Source organism: Apium graveolens, chromosome 5, assembly GCF_009905375.1.
Source record: "Apium graveolens cultivar Ventura chromosome 5, ASM990537v1, whole genome shotgun sequence".
NCBI lineage: Eukaryota > Viridiplantae > Streptophyta > Magnoliopsida > Apiales > Apiaceae > Apium > Apium graveolens.
The window spans coordinates 127,783,764-127,796,651 of NC_133651.1; positions in this window are offsets into that span (position 1 = coordinate 127,783,764).

Genomic DNA, 12,888 nt, shown 5'->3' on the forward strand with positions numbered 1-12,888 from the left:
ACAATTTTCAATTAGGCTAAATAGAGGACAATAATTCTGAAATGGAAGATGTAGACAAAGCTGTCAAGAAAATTGATTTTTATATAATCGATTTACTTTAAGAGAGAGGGAGACAAAGAGAAGGAATGAAGGAGGGAGGGAGGGGGAGAGAGAGGAGATAGACGAAGGTGGTGGGTGTTTCTACATCTTCTTATGTTCCATAGCCTAGATTTAGATTTTTTTCATATATTCTTTTGTGATTGCAAGCGGGCACTTCAAGAGGACTCTTACCTGTAACCAAAGACTTGAACTTTCAACCACCTAAAGAAAAGGAAGGATTGCTAGAATTTTGATCCTGTGGTAAATATGCAAACTAAATACCTCTCAACTGATTAATATTCACATGGATAATTGAAATAAATCTTAAGTCTTACTTGCTGTATGATTTCTTCCTTGTAATTTGCTACATGCATTGCTTAGCAAGGAATAAAACCCATAAAGTGCAGAGTTTTTCTTATTGCATATCATACTAGTTCACAATAATTAGAAGAAAATTTTGCAAGTCTTGGTTTGATTGCATAGTATCTACATGTCTGCAAGCACAGTAGCAACGGTATATAATGCATTAAGCTTGAATGTTGATAGTGTTTTAAAATCTCTTAGTCCAAAAAACTGAAAGTAACTAACATAATTTTCCAGATTCTACAAGTTAATTAACCAGAAAAAAACCTAAGATAAATAGTAAAAAATGAAGCTGACAGCCTTCATGTCTTCTTCATTCCAAACTCTTCTAATTTCTTTTTTGTCCTTCTTCCTTGCACTTGGTTCCGTCTCTTACACAATATTTCTGCCTTCTCCTTCTTCTTCGGTGGTCGTCTCTTACACAATACAAACGTAGTTTTTGTAGAACATTTTGCCTCCAACTCCACAAAAGGATCTAGAGTTTGTTCATTAAGCAAAACAAGATTCCCCACCAAATAACTCCTTATAGCTCGCTGAGCATAACTCCTTACTATGTATATACCATCATAGGTGAATCCTATCGGATGAATATTATGAGCTGCTCTTTGCAATCCAATGCTAGATTCCTTCTCCCATGTCAACGAGTTAGCTAAGCCACAATTTTTCAATACCCACTTAACCAGATGTCCATCATGACTAATTTCCATAAGAGCTACTGATTCTCCACATGCTTCCAGGGTACATGAATATAGAATAGGCCACCAGACGGGATCAAACTTTTCCGGGAACTTGACTTGTCTAATCCTCTCATCATACAATTTCAGCTGCATATCTTACAAAATATGCAACGCCATTGACACATTTAGACGACGGAGAATCATACAACTTACCAAAAGTAACAGCGTCACAGTCACAACTTATAATCTTCCAACTATCAGTTCTCAAGCTATAAACTGCAACACAATAATTACCAGAAAAACCAACTTACTTTATCACTTTATAATCATCATCAAAATACCCAAGGCACAAATCAGCACCTCCATAAGGATCAAGAACTTCAATTGGGATCTTCGGAATATTTTTGGCCCTTGGAATAATGGGGTTCAACAGATATACGATACTGTCACAACGTAACTTAACATCCGACAAGCTTCCATAAACCTTAATTCCAGAATTATGCTTACGAATGTTTATTCCAAACTGCTCTGCGATGTAGTAGTACTTTTTATCATTATTAAATCCTTCTCTTCTTACTAATGAGTAGGAATCATAATAATATATGTGTTATGCAGCCTGAGTTAAAGCATAACTTGAGAATAGCCTATAGCCAAACAGTCCCTTATGACTATAACTAATTTTTTTATTTTACTGTAAAGTCAGTGAGTTGACCAAGAGATCTATATATAAAGCTTGTAACTGTAACTTTAAATCTAACTTTCAATATACAATCATTTCCACATTTCTCTATCTCTTTTCTCCTTTTCTCTCTCTCATCTCTCTCAACAATATCTCTGTACTTTTATGAACTATGTACAACTTTTTATGGTATCAAAGCGATGATCTTGGATGATTTTCTTCCGCGTTGATTCCAAAACATTGTGTTCTATGATTTTAGTAAGATCTGAACCTTTTCTTGTGAAATAAGTAGCGATTCTATATAAATTTCATTGTTGAAAATCTCAATTTACTTGAATGACGCTTACGATGAGATTACATCAATCAGTTTGTTGAGATTTAGATATTTTTTTGTTTCGATTGAGTTTACTTGAAGATAGATTGGTAAAATTGAAGATAGTTTGTGGATTCGTGATTTAGTACTGTGAAACTCATGTTCTTTGTTTGTTTTCGCAATCAAGTCTCGTAAATGTCTAAACCTACATATGCACACATGGTTCTGGGTAATCAAGATCAAGGAAGTTCTTCTTCTAGAAACATTGAAGAACTTACAGATCATAACACTGATGTTGCTGATAACTCAATGAGTTCTAATCTTCATCCATTATATTTGCAAAACATTGATCATCCTGGCTTCATTCTTATCACAAAGAAACTAACAGGCTCTGAGAATTTCGGTCCCTGGAAAAGGTCATTAACTATTGCTTTATCAGCCAAAAACAAATTAGGCATAGTTGATGGTACAGTTACAAGACCTGAGGAGTCTTCCTTACTTAGATCCCAATGGGATAGAGTTAATGATACGGTGTTAAGCTGGATTCTGAATACTGTATCGGATGAAATCAGTAATGGCATGGATTTTGTAAACTCTGCAAAAGAAGTTTGGGATGAACTTACTGATCAATTTTCAAGCATCAATGGTCATAGAGTCTATCAGGTGTTGAAGGATATTTATGCTTTAGAACAGGGTGAATTGTCTGTTGAAATTTACTACCACAAGTTGAAGAATCTGTGGGGTGAATACTGTGCATTGGAGCCAGTAATTTCTTGTAAGTGTACCACTTCTTGTGAAGCTCATAGACAACAAGAAGAGAGAGATCGGAGACGCAGATTGCTACAGTTTCTTATGGGATTAAATGACAGTTTTGCTTCAGCTCGAACTCAAATACTCATGATGAATCATTTACCATCAACTTCCCAAGCTTATTTTCTTGTTAAGCAGGAGGAGAAACAAAGGCATACTGTTATTCAATCTGGTTCTTTCTTAGCATCAGCAAGATATGCTTCTGGGAAGTCTAATGTCACTCAGGGTTTTAGTGACGATAACTATGTCAAGAAATCTACTCTCAAATGTTCCTATTGTCACAAGGATGGTCATCTTAAGGAGAATTGTTTTAAACTAGTTGGTTATCCACCCAAGGGCAGAGGCAAGTTTGGGAAAAATATGAATGCTAATGTTGGTTATAAGTCTCAAGCAATGCAGGCTCATGTCAACCATTCTCAATTAATTTGTGGTGCTCCTGAAACTTCAACTGCTGTTTATCAAGTTAATAAGCCAGGTTCTATGGAGCAATTACAACATCAAGTCAATCTGCTTATGCAGTTAATGTCCAAGGGTTCCAATTCGAATGCAAGTTCTCATTCCACTCCTGAGGATCATGTGACTACCATAGCAGGTTTGGCTTATACCATGCTTTCTTATGTGCCACAGAAATCTCATAATATTTGGATTATAGATTCAGGAGCTTCCAATCACATGTGTTGTGATAAATCTCTTATGTCTGATGTCCATACAATTTCTAAACCATTTCATGTTGCCTTGCCAAATACTCAAATCATTTTAGTTAATCAACTTGGTAATGTCCAATTGTCAAACACTATCATATTGAGAAATGTCCTTTTAGTACCCCAATTCAACTGCAATCTTCTGTCAGTTAGTAAATGTTAGGTCACACACACTGTAGAGGGGGTGAATACAGTGTATAATACAATCAAATAGAACTTTAATATCTTGAGTAACAGAAAACAAACTTTATTGAAATAATAAACTCTGTTACAGTATGGAACTGTTACCTCTCAGTGATGAACAAATATCACGAGAGCTGCTAGGGTTACAATGAATAATCTTCTCAAATATAATAACACTTATAGTGTAAACCCTATGTCTGTGTTTATATACTACACAGTTACAAGATAATCGCTAATTGATATGGAATATAATTCTGCTTCCTAAAATATATCAATCAGATATTTTTTCTTCCAAGTATTACATTCTTCATGAAACTCCTTCTTCATGCATATCTCTTCTTATGTTTATCTCAATCTTCTTTTCTTTAATCAGCTACTTTCCTTATCTAATCGTCCTTCAGCACTTAAATTCTGATATCCAACTTCTGATGATTATCTCCTGATAATATAAGTACTGATATCCTTAAGTCCTGACTTCCAGTATAAGTACTGATTCCCAGTTAAGTACTGATTTGTCCTGTTAAGTAAGATCTGAAAACTAAACATAAATCATATTAGCCATGACATTATCAAATATATCTAACAATCTCCCCCAACTTGTAAATTAGCATAATATACAAGTTTAACAGATATTTGATGATGTCAAAAACATTAAGTACAAATGCATGAGAATTAGACTAGATAACTACAACTTACAGTCCTTAAAGCTTTACCAATATTTAACTTCTGATAACAACTTTAGTCTGTACAAATATCAGAATTTAAGCAGTTATAGATCTTTGACTTGGCTTCATCTTCTGATCTCTCTGATGTCAGGAGTTGTTCTGAGATAGTTCTTCAACAAACATCTCTCAGCATATCTAAGTTCATCAATCATTCTCCTTTTGGCATCTTTAAGCTCTGCAGTATCTTCACCAATTTGAAAGATTGCAGTCCTGAGATCATTAATCTTTGCTTTTCTTATATCCTGATCCAGTCTGATCAAATAAGCTTTATCAGACTCAAGATTGAATTCCACAGCTCTGTACCCTAGAAAGGTAGTTATAATTTGAGCAGAATTGGGCTTCATTTCAACTATATCACCCTTGTGATCTCTGTACTTTGGAACATATGTGATGTCAGACTTAACAGAATAAAGCCTTTTCTGTCTCTGAATCTGATCCTTCAAATAGTTTGCAGCAGTTCCTGTCAATCTGTCATCCACTTGAAGTAAGAATAGTACATGCTCCAATTCTTCAAAATACTTCAATGGAATGGCATGTTGCCTTATATGATAAACCCTACCATCTGTCATGAAATACAACAAGATGTATTCTTTCAAGTAGGTATGGTAAACCATTTGTACAGATTCCAGTTGATTCAATCTCTCAGGAGTTGCTCCAATACCTGGTTCACTCAAGGAAGTTGGATCATTGGTAGTGTTATGTATTCTTCTTTCATTAGCATTTCCCAATCCAGTTTTATCTCTTGCTTCCTTTCCAGTAACTACTCTGGCTTCAAAACCACTTACAGTAGTCTTCAAAGGTTGAGTTTGTTTTGCTTTAGTGAATCCTGGTAGGAGTGTCTTTGGTCTATCTTCTGATATCAAGTTAACTTGAGCTATGTCAGAGGTTACTTGCTTCTTCTGAATATCAGAACTTACAGTTTCTTGACTCTGAACAACTTGAGCCATGTCAGAGGTTGTTTTAAGAACTTTTCTTGAAGTCAGAGCAAGATCATCCTTTTCATCAGTAATTTCTTCATCCTCAAGAGGCACATAAACCTTGATAGGTTCACCAACCTCTTCTTTACCCTTGGATCTTGGATCTATCTGCGGTTGTGATTTAGCCAACGTTGTTTCAGTATGTGTCATTTCTTTGATCACAATGCCTTTGAGTTTTGAAAGTGGCTTTTTACCAGAAGCTTCAGCTTTAGATGTGACTTTCTCTGATTTAAGTCTGGCTTCTTCTTCCATTATACTCTCCAAGTCCATCCCTGGATTTTCCTGAAGAAATAACTGTCTTGACATTTTCTCATCAAGATCTAAAAGTTCATCAGAACTTATCCTTTTACTAGTAGCAGAACTTATTTTTTTCCCAGTATCAGAACTTGTCCTATGACTTGTGATTGCAGCTTTTCTTGATGTGAATCCTCTACCTTGACTATGACCTCTACCCGTTCCAGAGTTTCCTTGATCATTTTGTTCATCATCCTTCCCTTTCAGTGTCTTTTCAGTCTTGCATTTGGACTTAATTACTTTCTCCCCCTTTTTGGCATCAGCAGGTTGTAGAAGAGAGACAAGCAATTCCACTGAAGCTTGGATTTCATTAAGTTGTGATTGCTGAGAAGCTTGATTTTTCAGAATATCATCAATCTGAGCTTGTTGATTATCTTGAGTCTTCTCAATATAAGCAATCCTGTCAAAGGTAGGTTGGAAGAACTTTTTCTTATCAATCTTGTGAACTTGTTCTTGCTTCATTAGTTCTTCCCTTAAGAGATGTAACTCTGCATGAGTATTTGAATGAAGACCTTGTAAATGTTTAGTACTCAATGCAGTGACTCTAAGCTGTGTTTTGAAATCACCAGTATTTAACATCTCATCAGCTTTTGTCAATTGCTCAGCCAGATTCTGTGCAATTGGAACATAGGTGACTGAGTTCCATTCCTTAGTCCACTCTTGTCCTGCAGGAGTTTCACTCCAAGGCACTGGTGCTTCTCTGGTAACAAACTTCTTAACAAGTTCAGACTTAAGAATAGTCTGTTGAGGAGCATGTCCTGAAGGACCTGCTTCATCAGTATCTGCAGTTGGAGCAGCATCACCAGACCAGTATCTCCAGTATTTGCAGCATCAGAACTTACAGAATCAGTACCCTCTGATAAAACAAAAGTGTGAGTAGCAATGGAGGCTTCAGCATCCTCTAATTGCTGATCTGGTTCTAAGTTCTGATCAACAGTCATATATTGATGCTCACCTAAAGTCTGATCATCAGCATCTACATGCAGAGAAGGTGTAGCAGATAACTCTGGAGTTTGAACAGCATCAGTAACAGGTGTTGTTAAAGGATTAGTTGTTGTTGGAGCTTCTAAGAGAATTACTTCAGGCACAACCAAGCTTTGAATATCAATATTAGCACTTGTGCCTGGATCAACAGGAGATACAGATGGTGTGATGACCTATTCAGAAACAGCTTCCTTAGATGGAGTTGATGGAGAAGAAGTAACTTTAGCAAATTCCTTTTCTTGTGAGATCAGAGATTCCTGATCCCCTTCCTTAGCTACTTCCTCTTTATCATCTGAAACTTGCCTATTTGCCCTCTGTTTCTTGTATCTCTTTGTAGATTTGGATTCCTTGGCAGTTTCAGGAACAGTCATTCTTCTAAGCCTCTTGAGAAGCCTAGATCCCCCAATTCCAGAATCCTTCTGAGAAGTCACTTTCTCAGCTTCTTCAATAACATGTTCTGAAGAAGGAACCTGTTCCACAGTATCAGATTCATCTCTCAAAGCAATCTTCCTTTTCTTCTGAAGTGTTTTAGGAACAGTCTTTGTCCTCTTTGGTTTGGAAGATGAAGGCTTCACAGTAGGTGCTGATGATGAGGGTTGAACTGTTTGTGAAGTGGAGAGATAGGATTTGATATATTTTCTGAGGTTTGGTTGAGTAGAATGAGTGGTAGGTGCTGATGGTTGTTGTGATTTTAGGGAGGTTGTTGTTGGTTGGACATCAGAATAAACAGATCTATAAGTATCAGGATCAGCATTTACTAAGATCTGTTTTACAGACTGAGGAATCTATAAAGGTCTAACCACTGATTTCTTAGTGTCAGCATTTATCAGGTCATTAAAGTAGCGTTTTGCAACCTTAAAAGGTGGAGTTGAGGAACTGACTAATTGAGGTTCATCAGTACAAAAAGTATATATAAGTTGACAGAATCTAGTAAAGTAAACAACATTCCTATCCTCTATCATCCTATCCCCAATAAAACCAATTATAGCAGTTGCAAAATCAAAATGAGTTTGGTTTATAACAGCATACCCGATGTGCTGACTCATAATTGGGATAGCATCAAAATTCAAACACTTGTGTCCAAAAGCTTTAGTGATGCAGTCGAAAAAGAAACTCCATTCTCTTCTGATATGAGCCCGTTTCAACTGCCCAAGTTTTGCCAAACTCTGTTCATACCCCAAATTGGCCATTAACTCCTGAAGAGCGGATTCCTCTGGAATTGAAAAAGTACATCCTTCTGGGAGATGAAGAGCCCTGCGTATTCTACCAGGAGTAACTGCATATGAAGAATCACCCACTTCGAAAATAATACTAGGAGTGCCATGTCTACCACCATCATCAAAGTGCCCAGTCCGCCAAAATATCAGAACTTGTTGGCTTGAAAAGACTGAAGGCTGGGTCAATGCATACCCAATCTCATTGTGTGCAAGAAGATCTTGCACAAAATGCAATTCAGATGGAGCTTCAGTATGATCAAGAATTGCAGCATAGTTATTTGGAACAAACTTAGCTCCATCAATGATTAAATCCTTAGGTGCCATGTGAAAAATTGAGATTTAAGCGTGCCTGTTAGGTGTTTGATAAAATGTCTGTATGAAAAACCAACGTGAAAAGAAGAAAGAGAGTAAAAGCAAGGAGAGAAAAAAAATATGAAGGGAAATAAAAGATTAAAAAAAAATCTTCTCTCTTTCTGACTTATACTCTAAAAAAAAATTACCGTTGGACACCTGTCAGACATGCAGTAATAACGGATAGTTACTGGGCTCGAGAAAACAGTAATCATTACTTATCCACTTGCCGTTTTTCAAGGAAAAAACCGTTCCACTTACCCAGATATTCCATTAATCAAGGTAAAACAGTTTTAATTCAAAATTGAAACTGTTCCCACTTATTTAACTATTTTTCACTGCAACATTAATATTCTGAAAATAAATCAAGTGAAAATGACCAAGATAAATCAGATGAGTAAGTACTGATAAAGTAAAATCAGAACTTAAATTAAAACAGAATTTATATGGGCATCAGAATATGAATATTTATCAGGATTTATCAATGCATTACAAAATAACTTAGAGACAAAATCTTGAAACAAAAACAAATTTCATTAATATATCAAGTGAATACATTCATGAAATTGAAATTACATCAGAATTTATACAAGATTTCCCTAAGCTGCTAAACCTAACATCAACAGCCTTAGTCCTAGCTCAAGAAGCAGGGCAAGGCTGACGATGAAGAAAAACAGGAAAAAGAAAATAAATCATTTCTTCTTCCTACTCTCGACAAACAGAATGGTGAGTCGAATGATTCGCTCTTACTGGCGGAGAGCTTCCAGCCTTTCCTCCTCCATTCGCTCCAGATGGCAATGGTAATCCATATAGAAGAACAGGAGGGGGTGAGTACCTCCTGTGGGACAGAGTCCCATATCTCATCAGGAATGGCAGTGATGTGCCATTCCTGCTGCCAATCGGCACAGCTTAGCTCCATATTGAATGTTTCGTAGTTCAAAAACATGTTGTATCTGACCATGGTGTTTTTGAAAGAAAAAGGATGAAGGTAAGATGAGTTTGTGAGAAAGGATTTGATGGGAAGGCTGATGTGAAGTGGTTGCTTATATAGGCAAGAGAATGCCAGGAGACGCAAAGAAATTTAATGTTAACAAGTAGAATTAATTCTACCTCGTCTACCCAGACTTGGAAAAAAAACATTCATTGGAAAGAGAAAACATGGTTTAATGCGCACAAGAAGCAAGTAAAAGTTGACTTTTCAAGTACGAATACCATTAACTCTATCCATAGTGACTATTAATCTTCCACTTCAACATATTCAAGTTTGAACCGAGACTGTTATCAAATTTTATCCACAGATAAGTCAAGTAAAGAATTAGACTGTAATATCAGAACTTAGACTTATATTAGAACTTAACAGACATCAGAACATAATTTCTTAACTCGAAAAAGGAATGCCTCTCTTAGTAAGTCCTCATACAAGTTCTGAGTTATATTCTTCAGAACTTAATCATCAGAACATGCAACCAGAACTTGTCCTCAGAATTTGTGCATAGTGACACAATGACTGTTTATCTAAAACAACATAGACCACCACAGTAATTTTTATCATTCATATGGAGTGATTAGTGTGTGTATTAAGCTAAATGTCAGACAAAGAGTAAAGTCTAATTCACTTCAGTACATCTTAGAAATAAGGCATAACTAAAACTTTGCTAAAGAGCTGTCATTATTCTGAAACCTACTGTTGAATAAGTTCATGCTTGAGTCCACCTCAACTATTTTGTGCTAATTTTATGCATCCTTTTAAATTCCATTTCACAGTGGCTTCTCAGTGTAAGTGAGTCACGACTGCTTATCAGAACTTATACTATTATCACAGTATTTCTCCAGTAATCATAGAGTGTGAAAAGTCACCAAGAAAATATTTTGCTTTTCTAATGCATATTTACTTAATACCAGCAATGCACTTGGGTCGTCCCTTCCACATTTTTACTCTAGATCTCAAAGGAGTACCTGATTTTATTCTTTGATCTTTTTGCTTTTCTTTTGATAAGTGAGGTTTATCAGCACTTAGTGCATTCAGCAGATTTACTAGTATCATAACTTAACAGATGAGTAGCATTATTCTAATTTGTGACTTAGTAATAAGATAAACAAAGTAAACTCAACTAAGCTCAATTATCAGAATTTGCTTGTGTTAATAGATTTCCACAGAAATAATTACTTCTTACATGGGATCATTTGTTTATTGAAGACTACTAGGTCAGCATCTAGCACAGTTATCCTCATAGGATTGAATAGTTACTTAAACAGACATATCATTTATCAGAGTTTAGAAACATATATCAGACAACAGTCAGTACTTAAACACATTTGTCAATTAAGCACAGAATACACAAAGAGATTAAATCCTGTAAATACTGATCATAAGGTCTGATATAACAGAACAAGACTAAGCAGATTTAGAGAAGGAACCTGAAACAATTCCAAGTTCATTTACCAATCTTGTAAAAGTGGCTTCACACAATGGTTTTGTGAAGATATCTGCTAGTTGTTGATCTGTTGAAACAAAGTACAATTCCACTGTACCTTCATCCACATGTTCCCTTATGAAGTGGTACCTGATGCTGATGTGCTTTGTCATAGAGTGTTGAACTGGATTACCTGTCATAGCAATAGCACTTTGATTATCACAGTAAATAGGGATTTTGAAATATGTTAACCCATAATCCAGTAATTGATTCTTCATCCAAAGAATCTGTGCACAACAGCTTCCTGCAGCAATATACTCTGCTTCTGCAGTTAATGTGGAAATTGACTTTTGTTTCTTGCTGAACCAAGAAACCAATCTGCCTCCAAGAAATTGGCAGCTTCCACTTGTGCTTTTCATGTCAATTTTGCAACCTGGAAAATCTGCATCTGAGTAACCTATTAGTTTAAAATCTGATTCTCTAGGATACCACAATCCCAGATCAGTTATTCCTTTAAGAGACTTAAAAATTCTTTTCACAGCTGTTAAGTGAGGTTCTCTTGGATCTGCATGAAATCTTGCACAATGACAGGTAGCATACATAATATCAGGTCTACTAGCAGTTAGATAGAGTAGAGAGCCAATCATACCTCTGTAATCAGTAATATCTACTGATTAACCAGTATCCTTATCCAGTTTTTTTGCAGTGGCCATGGGAGTGGATGCACTTGAACAATCTTGCATTCCAAATTTCTTCAGCAAATTTCTGGTGTACTTAGTTTGACAAATAAAAGTGCCTTCTTCATTCTGCTTGACTTGAAGGCCCAGAAAATAGCTAAGTTCCCCCATCATACTCATCTGATACCTTGACTGCATCAGTTTGGCAAACTTCTTGCAAAGTCTGTCATTTGTAGACCCAAAAATGATATCATTAACATAAATCTGGACCAGAAGTAAGTCCTTTCCATGGTTGAGGTAGAACAGTGTTTTGTCTATTGTTCCTCTGTTGAATCCACTTTCCAGAAGAAACTGAGCTAAAGTCTCATACCATGCTCTAGGAGCTTGCTTAAGTCCATAAAGTGCTTTATCAAGCCTGTAGTCATAATCTGGATGTTTGGAGTCTACAAAGCCTGGAGGTTGTTCAACATATACTTCCTCCTCCAATTCTCCATTGAGAAAAGCACTTTTCACATCCATTTGAAAGACAGTAAACTTTTTGTGAGCAGCATAAGCCAAAAATATCCTTATGGCTTCTAACCTAGCAACTGGTGCAAATGTTTCATCATAATCAATTCCCTCCTGTTAAGAATATCATTTTGCAACCATCCTTGCCTTATTCCTTGTAATTATGCCATCACTGTCAGTTTTATTTATGAATACCCATTTTGTACCAACAACAGATCTATTCTTTGGTCTTGGCACTAGGGTCCAGACTTTGTTTCTTTCAAATTCATTTAACTCTTCCTGCATTGCTTGCACCCAATCAGCATCTTGAAGAGCTTCTTCCACTTTCTTTGGCTCAGTCTGAGAGAGAAAAGAATTGTAAAGACATTCATTTGAAGTACATGTTCTAGTTCTGATACCTACATCAGGATTTCCAATTATCAAATTAGGTGTATGTGATTTTGTCCACTTCCTTGCAGATGGAAGGTTTTCTCTAGAACTGGATGCTCCCCCATGATCCATGTTGTCTTCATTTTCATTTTCTGATGCTCCCCCTGAAACTATGCTCTCTGAGTTGGATTCTTCAGAATTTAGATTTTCAGCACTGTCAGAACTTGGCTTATCAGAACTTGACGAATCAGAACTTGAAGATCCAGACATATGCTCTGAAGTTTCTTGAGATGTGGTAAGATCTTGAGTATGCTCCCCCTGCACAGGTGCATCTTCCTTTGGCGTAGTCACCACAGTTTCAATAACATCATAGTTTAATCCATCAGAATTTACAGTATCAGGACTTAGACTGTCAGGATTTTCAGCATCAGAATTTGAGTCTTCATTTTCAAATCTCAGCTGATCATGGTCAATAAAATCTTCAAGACCAGTAATCTTCTTGTCATCAAAGGAGATATTGATAGATTCCATGACCACTTTTGTTCTCAAATTATAGACTCTGAAGGATT